Genomic DNA, 9,380 nt, shown 5'->3' with positions numbered 1-9,380 from the left:
CATCATGGGTGGATATTGAACTAAATAAGATATGAGAGGTTAAATTGGATGAGTTTATTTATAAATGGAATTTTATATCTAATGTAATAGATAAGGAAGCTGTTATTAAAATATTTGTTGAATATCTGGAAAAAGTTAAATTAGTTGATGGATATATTCTTTCATTAAAAACAATAATTAATCCTTTGATTTTTCAAAATATAATCCTTTTTTAAATATATGGTATAATAAGGGAATTTGTAATTTAGGAGATTGATATCATAATAATATTGATATCTTTTGATCAATTAATGGTTAAATATGGTATACTTTTAACACATTATTTTGTTGTTTTCAATTGAGGACTTTTTTGAGAGACAAATTGGGACCAGAAATAATTTTAAAAGATCTTTCAAATTTGGAACAATTATGGTTGATGGAATGGTTAAAAATTTATTTTAATTACATATATATTATTACAAGAACAGATACCTAAAATAGGTTTGTTTAATTCAAAGGAAAGATGGAATGATATTTGGACACAATAATAGATTAACAAGTTTGGCAGAATTTATGTAAAGAAGTTATGATAAATACTATTAATGTATGATATTGACTACGTCATTATAATTTTTGCATCAATTATATATTAGTCCTCAGAAATTGAGTAGATGGAGATTGGATTTATCAGATCAGTGTTTTAGATGTGGAACAGAAATTGGAACTTTCCTTCATTCAACGTGGACTTGTTTAAAGGTTAATCCTTTTTGGATTTCTATTAGTAAATTTTTACAATGGACAACGGGAGTGAATTTTCTTTTAAATCCTGAATTGTTTTTGTTACGAAAGTTTGAAAGTGTTACTCCTAAATTATTGTTGTCAGATTCTCAATTAAAGTTTTTTTAAATTCATTTTAGTAATAACAAGGAAATGTGCCTCTGTAACTTGGAAATCTGATATTTCATTAACTTTAGACAGATGGCATGCTGAAATTCAAAGTTGTATTCCATTGGAAAAAAAAATCACACGTAATTTAATGGATAAATATTTTTTGTAAATTTGGGGTTCGTATGCAAAAGTAATGAAATTAAAATTTTGAATTTATAAAAAAAATATTTTCTTGATCAGTAAAGTTTTCCCTATTTGTAATAATTTCAATTAATATATATAATTTATGGGATTAGATTAATTTTAGGGGGATGGTGGGTTACTAGGGGTTTTTTGTAGTTTGTAGTATTTTTTAATTTTTAGATTGTCTTTTAAAATTTTTTTATAAATAGATTTTCAACATATACATTAATTTTTTATTATGTAACTATGTTGTAATGTTCTTAATTTTTGACATTATATATGCTGAATAAATAAAATATTCAAAGGAAAGCGATGAAATTCAGGCCATGGTGTTTTCGGGTAATTTCAGAAGATGTCTTAATGAGGCTGGTGGGAAATCTAGTGATCCTGAAATGAGTATTAAGTTACAATTACTTGGGAGTGACATCCAAATGCCTCTGCTTGCATAAATTCAACTGAAATTAAAAAATGTATTTTTGAAATGGTCAAATTATCTTCTTCCCTGATTATTCATTTCATGAATTATAGCAAAATGCGAAGTCAAACCATGCAGAACACATTTTGAATGTCTCTCTAATGAAGCACTTTCATTATGTGTTGCCTCAGAACAGTTGGCCATGAGAGGGCTATTGGATGTTTTCACCCACATTTTTTAATCAGTATCTGGCGGTAGCAACTTGTAAGCTCAGTATTTTCCAAAAACAGGTTGCTGTGTGACAATCCCCTTGACTCTTCATTCATTTTCCTGCTATTATTCATTAATAATGTAAACAGTGAATAAGTGGGAGATGCAAAACAAAGATCATATTTTAATATTCAGCTTCCAGAAACAGTTTTGAGTACAATTGAGGCAAATCTTATTAAGATCCAATTTGGCCAAAAGACTATCCCAGAGCAGTCAGTGCAGTCCCAGCCATCACATTATGGCATTTATTTCCCCAGTAACATCTCTCTCTCATGTTCATCAACCCTTCCTTCATTTTCCTATCCACCCACTTGCATGAAGGATGATTAGCATTAGCCATTTAACCTGGTATGCAGATGGAAATGTGCATTGGGAAATGCTTGGTGAAGGGTAGGTGGAGCGTGTGGTGGGAGACCTTGAGAAACAAGATCTGATTTTGTGTTATATGGAGGCATGTCTGCAAAAGATGGAATTCTTTACTGATGGTAAAAGTCACAAATTTGACAGGTACTGTTGGCAAAGCTAAAGAAAATAACTGCAGTGTATTTTGTTGATAGTATATACACACTGCATCACAGCTCACTGGTGATATCTTTCTTCTTTGGCTTGGCTTCACGGACGAAGATTTATGGAGGGGGTAAATGTCCACGTCAGCTGCAGGCTCGTTTGTGGCTGACAAGTCCGATGTGGGACAGGCAGACACGGTTGCAGCGGTTGCAGGGGAAAATTGGTTGGTTGGGGTTGGGTGTTGGGTTTTTCCTCCTTTGCCTTTTGTCAGTGAGGTGGGATCTGCGGTCTTCTTCAAAGAAGGTTGCTGCCCGCCGAACTGTGAGGCGCCAAGATGCACGGTTTGAGGCGAGATCAGCCCACTGGCGGTGGTCAATGTGGCAGGCACCAAGAGATTTCTTTAGGCAGTCCTTGTACCTTTTCTTTGGTGCACCTCTGTCACGGTGGCCAGTGGAGAGCTCGCCATATAACACGATCTTGGGAAGGCGATGGTCCTCTATTCTGGAGACGTGACCCACCCAGTGCAGCTGGATCTTCAGCAGCGTGGACTCAATGCTGTCGACCTCTGCCATCTTGAGTACTTCGACGTTAGGGATGAAAGCACACCAATGAATGTTGAGGATGGAGCGGAGACACCGCTGGTGGAAGCGTTCTAAGAGGTTTAGTATAATGGACAGGGTACTGATCAAATGGGCTGCTTTCTCCTGGGCAACATTGAGACTCTTAAGTGCAGTTGCAATTCCATTGTTCCATCAGATGGAGAGAATGAGGCTCACCAGGTTGATGAGATGGAAGGGTCCGCCTATGAGGAGAGATTGAGTCATCTGGGACTGTACTTGCTAGAATTTAGAAGAATAAGAGACGATTTTATAGAAATGTATAAAATTATGAAATGCATAGATAAGTTAGAGGTAGGTAAGTTGTTCCCATTGGTGGGGGAGACTAGAACTAGGGGACATAGCTTTCAGATTTAGGGTAGTAGATTTAGGACAGAGATGAGGAGGAACTGCTTTTCCCAAAGAGTAGTGAATCTATTGAATTTGCTGCCCAATGAAGCAGTGGAAACTACCTCAGTAAATATATTTAAGACACATTTGGATAGATTTTAAAGTAGTAGGGGAATTAAGGGATGTGGGGAAAAGGCAGGAGCTAAGCCAATCATCAGATCAGTCATGATCTCATTGAATGGTGGAGCAGGCTTGATGGGCTGGATGGCCTACTCCTGCACATATTTCTTATGTTCTTATGATGGAAGCTCATTGATGATCTAGCTGAAGCATTTAGGCTCAGGATGAAAAATTCTTGGAGCAACATGCTGGAACTGGAATCGATTGACATCCAGAAACAACAATCATCATATTATTTGCAAAGAATGACTTTAACAATTGGATGTTTTTCCTTTGAAGCCAATTGACTTTGTGTTTACCAGTTCTCTTTAATGCCATACTTAATCAATACCTCCTTGATGTCAAGGCCAATCATTTTCTCCTCAACTCTTGAATTCAGCTCCTTGGGTCTGTTTTTTTGTGAAGATAAATGAAATGAGATCTAAATCTGAGTGAATTGCAAAACCCAAATTAAGCATCTGAGTGCAGTTTATTAGTGAGTAAATATTATGCAATAATTCTGCTGACAACCCCTTATATCAATACTGATAGGGTGGAATTTAAGTGGATTTAATTTGTCTTGTTTCTTGTGGATAATTTTCTGCATTGTTGGGTAGATGGTCATGTTCCAAGTGAACAAGAGATATTTGGCTAGAGGCACAATTGGAACTGAAACACCAAGTCTTCAACTTTAACCATTGTTTTCATTGATCTATTTATATCATTTGGACTGAACCAAACTGTGGAAGACTAACTTGTGTGGGGATTTCAAGAGGAAGCAAAGGCAAATTGTTCATCCAGCAATTCTGATTGAAGGTGATTGCAATACCTCAGCCTTATCTTTGTGCTCACATTAGATGTGATTTTGCTTGGAAACTCTTCCTCTCCTTAACTGTTTAATTTCTCACCACCCTTTCTACCTGGTAGAGGTAAGACTGAGTGCTTTGGTAATTTCTGGTGACAGTGAGATCACTATGTGCTGTTATGAATTATTATGTTATAGCTTCTCAGGTATGACATCTCATTTTTGAGTTTGCCTGGCATACTGTACTCCTCATTGAATCCAGATTGATCCATGGCTTAATATGGTAGAATGAAGGATATGATAAGCAGTGTGGTGCAAAAAAAAATGCTACAGCTGGCAATAACATACACCAGCTCAATGATGCTCAGCTTTGGTTGCCAGATCTGTTCTGATTCTGCTTCCTTTAGCACAATGGTATTGTGATGTAACATAATTGAAAGTATCTTCCATGTGAAGAGAACCTTTTTTCCAATTGTCCTAGATAAATGTAGCAACTGGTGGGGGGGGGGGGGGGGGGCATGGCAAGATGGCATAGAGTCTAGACGTGTAATCTCGACTTCTCTGGCCAGACTTTTAAGTACCCATTTTTTAACCCTTTGTTTTCAAGTTTAAACTTTTTAAATTTTAGTTTAAAGTATCAGGGAACTATTATGGCCACTAATGGAAAAAAAGATTAAACTTCAAGTGCAGAAGAAGTTACATTTTCGAAGTGCTGAAGATTTGGGGCCTAGACGACTTGATACAGCCCCAGGCTTAATCTCTTCAGTGTCTAAACCTCAAAGACTGCCTGTGGGAGCTGAAAAAAAAATGTCTATTACTCACCAAGTGAAGGATGGCGCTGGAATTACCCCTTCTCTGTAAGAAGGTGTGTGTTCCCAAGCAGTGGATCCCGATTTTGAAAGCCTTTTGATTTCAATGGAGGGAAGACGCAGGAAGATGACTCCATTGTTGGAAATGCATCAGGAAGCATTTCAACCTGAAGAAATCGCTTACCTTCATGATTTTGTGAAAAAACAACAAGATGCAGGGGGGAGACCAGTGGCGACCCCCTGTGGAAGTCGGGGTACCGTCGCTGGGAGTCCAGACCCGCAGTAAAACTTTTAAAATGCCTTCTGTTGAGTTGCAGCAGGAGCTGCAGTTACCTTGTTCTGCCACTACGTCCGAGAGAGGAGGGCTGAGCTTTTCTGAGCTACAGTGTATGCAACTAAATGCAGTATTCAGCCTCTAATGAATGAGATGGTTCAAATGAATGCTAGTATAAGTTCAGAATTGAATACAGTTAAAGCATGTGTGGATGCATCTTATGAAGAATTTAAAACATTTCAGACTGCTTTTTCGGACTGTAAACAACAAGTGGTTTCTAACACAGAAAAAGTGTTGAAGGTTGAAAGATCAGTCATAGAATTGGGAGAACACGAGAAGGAGCTAGAGAGGAAAATAGACTACTTGGAGAATCAAAGCAGAAGGAATAATGAAAATTGTTCGTCTGCCAGAAGGTATAGAAGGACAAGATCCTCTTCATTTCTTTAAAGACTGGATCCCATAAGTATTAGGACAAGAATTTTTTCTGGAGAATTGGTACTGGAAAGAGCCCATAGAGCTCTAAGAAGAACACCCTCAGCTGGTCAACCACCGAGACCAGTAATAATTCGATGTTTGAATTATTTGGATAGAGAAGCAATACTTCAACTAGCAGTGCAAAATGCGAGACAATGACAAACTCCGTTATTGATTCAGAATAGCAGAGTTTTTTTAAATCTTGATTTGAGTCAAGAGGTCATTCAACGTCGATGTCGATTTAATCCAATTAAAGAAGTTTTGTGGTGTAAAGGTTATAAGTCTACTTTTCGCTACCCTGCAGTGTTGAAGGTGTTTTATGGAGACTATCAATTTCGGTTTTTTGAGAATAATCGTGAAGCAATGATTTTTGCTGATTCATTGCCAGATATAAGAGGACAAAGACGTAGACCACCATTATCTCCTAAAGAAAAATCTGGTTGTTCTGGAAAAGGAAGAAATGGGAAAAACACGAATTGAAAGAGTCCAACTTCTTCTGAAATGGGATCTTTGAGATTGGAATCTCTTGGATGAAAAGAAGAATTTTCTTTTTCTTACTCTATTTTTTTTGTTATTATGATATTTTGATGTTATTCATTGTTTGGCTGGGGAAGGAGAGATTTGCTTTAAGTTCTTAACTAGTGACTCACACCCAATTTTTGCTTAGGGGATTACTACCTTTTGGTAGTTTTTTTTTGGGGGGGTTTCTTTTTTTTTCTTTATTTTTTTTAAAATTTTCATTTTAGTTAATTGTTAATTTGTGATTTTTTTCTATTGGAGGGCCTCTTTACGTTGATTTAAGTTTTTATATAAAGATATTATTGGTATTTAGTAAAAATAGTAAGTATGTCAAAGTTGAGGTTTGCTACTTTTAATGTTCGAGGATTAAACAGTCCGATTAAGCATAAGCGAGTCTTGGCGTATATTAAGAAAATGAAAATTGATATTGCTTTTTTACAAGAAACACATTTGAATGTGAAGGAAAGTATGAAATTAAAGAGGGACTGGGTTGGGCATGTATATTCTTCTTCATTTAATTCTAGGGCTAAAGGTGTAGCAATTTTGATACATAAAAATTTATCTTTTGAATTACAATCAATGGAGGAAAAGGCAGGATGTATTCTTAAATCGAATTGTAAGGTTTTTAGTGAATTTTGAACTTTACTTAATATTTATGCCCCAAATGCAGATGATGAAATATTTATTTCAGATGCATTTTTATGTTTGGGTCAGGCTAATGATAATATTTTAGTTGGTGGTGATTTTAATTGTGTTTTGGAACCTTTATTAGATAAATCTCCGAAGAAAGTTAAGAAATCCAAGATGGCAGTTCAGGTTCAAGCGTTGATGAAAGATCTTAATTTAGTAGATATTTGGCCAAGCCAAAGACAAGAAGAGACAAATCCAACAGAGAAAGATTTCTCCTTTTATTCATCTAGACATGAATCGTTTTCAAGGATTGACTTCTTTTTAGTATCGGCACACTTACAAGGGAAAATACAACAAGCGGAATATAAAAGTAGGGTGATTTCAGATAATTCTTTGTTATATTTTACACATGCAACTTCTGAGAAAATTCAAATGGCCTATCGTTGGAGGTTTAATACAATGTTGTTAAAAATATGGAATTTATTGATTTTTTGAAAAAACAAAATTTTTTTGAAAGAAAATTCTACTTCTGTTCAAAGCAAGTTTGTATTATGGGATGCTATGAAAGCCTATTTGAGAGGACAAATAATTAGTTATACTTCTAAAATAAAAAGGAATCTATTAAATCAGAGTCTTGAATTAGAGAAACAGATTGATGAGTTAGAAAAGGAATTCCAGAAAGATGCTACAGAAGATCAGAAAATAGAATTATCTAGGTTGAAATTGGAATATAATACTTAGCAATTTTATCAATTTGAATGTGTGATTAATATGACTAAACAATGGTATTATGAATGGGGAGAGAAAGCACATAAGGTATTGGCATGGCAATTAAAGAAAGAACAGATTTCGAGGACTATTAATGCTGTTAGATGGAATTCTCTTATTACTTATAAACCTCATGAGATTAATAATGAATTTTGTTCATTTTATAAAAGGTTATATACATCTGAAGGAAAACAAGAAATTGGATCAATTGATTTTTTTAATCACAGTTGAATTTACCGATATTAGAGGATGCAGATATACAGGAGTTAGAAGAACCATTTACTGATTCGGAAATTAAAATGGCTATGCTGGAAATGCCGAACGGTAAATCGCCTGGTGATGATGGATTTTTGGTTGAATTTTATAAAATTTTTTATGATGATTATCTACAGTGTTTGGGGATGTATTACGTCAAGTTGGAGAACATTATGAATTACCTGAGTCTTGTTCTAGTGCTTTAATTATAGTAATCCCAAAAAAAGATAGAGATCCTATAAGTATCTTCTTATAGACAATTTCATTGTTAAATGTAGATTATAAAATAATAGCTAAAATATTGGCTAAATTTTTACCTAAGTTGATTCATATGGATCAAACAGGTTTTATAAAGAATAGATATGCTTCAGATAATATTTTGCATGTGATTAGTTTGATTAATAGATTTCAACAATCTTCAGATCACCCGATGGTGATATCTCTAGAGATAGAAAAAGTATTTGATGGAGTTGAATGGAATTTTTTGTTTAAAGTTTTGGAGAAATTTAAGTTTGGTCCTTTCTTTATTGGTTGGATTAGGGCTCTATATAGTAAACTGGTAGCTAGAGTATTGATGAATGGTTTGATTTCAGAACCCCTTAAGTTAACTCGATCAACTCGTCAAGGTTGTCCTTTATCACCAGCTTTGTTTGCATTAGTGATTGAACCTTTAGCACAGCTGATAAGACAAAATACACAGATACAAGGTATGAAAATTTTAGACAAGGAGTTTAAATTAATTTATTTGCTGATGATGTATTGGTGTATTTAATAAACACAGCTCAGTCACTTTTGCACTTGAAGGAGTGTTTAATACAATATGTATGTCTTTCTGGATATAAAGTTAATTGGGGAAAAAAGTGAAATATTACCGGTAAGTGAAGGAGATTATTCAGTTTATAAGAATATTATTAATTTGAAATGGACTGATCGAATTAAATATTTGGGTATAATTTTGAATGTTAATTATCAATCTTTATGTAAATTAAATTATGTTCCATTAATGAAAAAAATTAAAACTGATTTGATTAAATGGAAAGATTTACCTATTAATTTAATGGGTAGGATAAATACAATTAAGATGAATATTTTTCCACATATACAATATTTGTTTCTATCTATTCTGTATTTACTTGATAATTTTTTTTTCGAGACTTGAATAAAATGGTTAGGGAGTTTTTATGGAGAGGTAAATTTTCGAGAGTAGCTTTGAATAAATTCACTTGGAAATATGAGTTAGGGGGATTACGTTTATTGCATTTTCAAAATTATTATTAAGCAGCCCAACTTAAATTTATTAGTTCATTGATGGATTTGGTACAGCTTCCTAGTTGGGCCAAAATTGAGATGGCAAATATTTCTGAATTTGAAATACATCAATTTTTGTTTAGATGGAATATAAATTTTTTACAACAATATAATGTGCCTATACTAAAACATTTAATGAAGTTATGGATAAAGAAAAATAAAATGACAGGCTCTAGGGGTAAATTATCAG

General features: G+C 34.4%; 1 long non-coding RNA gene across 2 annotated transcripts; it reads left to right on the top strand.

Moving 5' to 3' along the window:
• Positions 1 to 585: 585 nt before the first annotated feature.
• On the top strand, positions 586 to 8,824 carry LOC138735830 (uncharacterized). Of its 2 annotated transcripts, none has more exons than XR_011339985.1 (3): positions 586 to 735; positions 7,002 to 7,229; positions 7,798 to 8,824. It is a non-coding gene; the product is annotated as an uncharacterized lncRNA (long non-coding RNA). The 2 variants fall into 2 exon arrangements; XR_011339967.1 differs by lacking the exon at positions 586 to 735 and adding an exon at positions 2,661 to 4,164.
• Positions 8,825 to 9,380: the final 556 nt, after the last annotated feature.

Source organism: Narcine bancroftii, chromosome 1, assembly GCF_036971445.1.
Source record: "Narcine bancroftii isolate sNarBan1 chromosome 1, sNarBan1.hap1, whole genome shotgun sequence".
NCBI classification, from domain to species: domain Eukaryota; kingdom Metazoa; phylum Chordata; class Chondrichthyes; order Torpediniformes; family Narcinidae; genus Narcine; species Narcine bancroftii.
Note: the sequence above shows the minus strand (reverse complement) of the source record. Positions and strands in the feature narration are given on the sequence as shown.